Source organism: Octopus bimaculoides, chromosome 14, assembly GCF_001194135.2.
Source record: "Octopus bimaculoides isolate UCB-OBI-ISO-001 chromosome 14, ASM119413v2, whole genome shotgun sequence".
NCBI lineage: Eukaryota > Metazoa > Mollusca > Cephalopoda > Octopoda > Octopodidae > Octopus > Octopus bimaculoides.
In genome coordinates, this window is record NC_068994.1 from 13,920,692 (window position 1) to 13,921,223 (window position 532).

The 532-nt window shown below is 31.2% G+C and overlaps 1 protein-coding gene across 1 annotated transcript in view; it reads left to right on the forward strand.

The window, feature by feature from the left end:
• LOC106880782 (protein slit) overlaps positions 1-532 on the forward strand; it is a 108,936-nt gene that overhangs the window by 106,318 nt on the left and 2,086 nt on the right. The gene's annotated exons all lie outside the window — the stretch shown is intronic.

Sequence of the window (532 nt, forward strand, 5' to 3'; positions counted from 1 at the left end):
ATATATATATATATATATATATATATATATATATATATATACATTTATGTTTGCATGCATGATAGTATGTGTATATAGTTCTAGTCACTATACAAAACTAATTTCTTCTTTTCTGCTTCCAGAATTCATTCAAAACGTTTCTCTATTTCACTCTTACTTGTTTTGTTCCTTTTTACTTTAATAATTTTGCAGTTATATTTATCTTCAGCAGAGTGGTAGAACAGGAGAGCATTGAAAGAGATACCTTTTGTTGTTTTGGTTCAGTGCATTTTGAATTGAAATCCTGTCTCTTATTACCAGAGTATTTCAGTCAACCATTCTCATTGCCAGCACATTAGCTGGCAAAAGGGAATACAAAAGGATGTCCAAGTCCTATACATTGAACAAACAATAATATATATATATATATATATAATGTTAAATCTCTGAACGAGGTATTAACAGTAACTGCACGACAAGGTGAAGTATATTTGCCACTTAAATGTGGATGACCCCTAAGGGCAGATGTTACTGTTGCTTTTAGCCCCAGGAG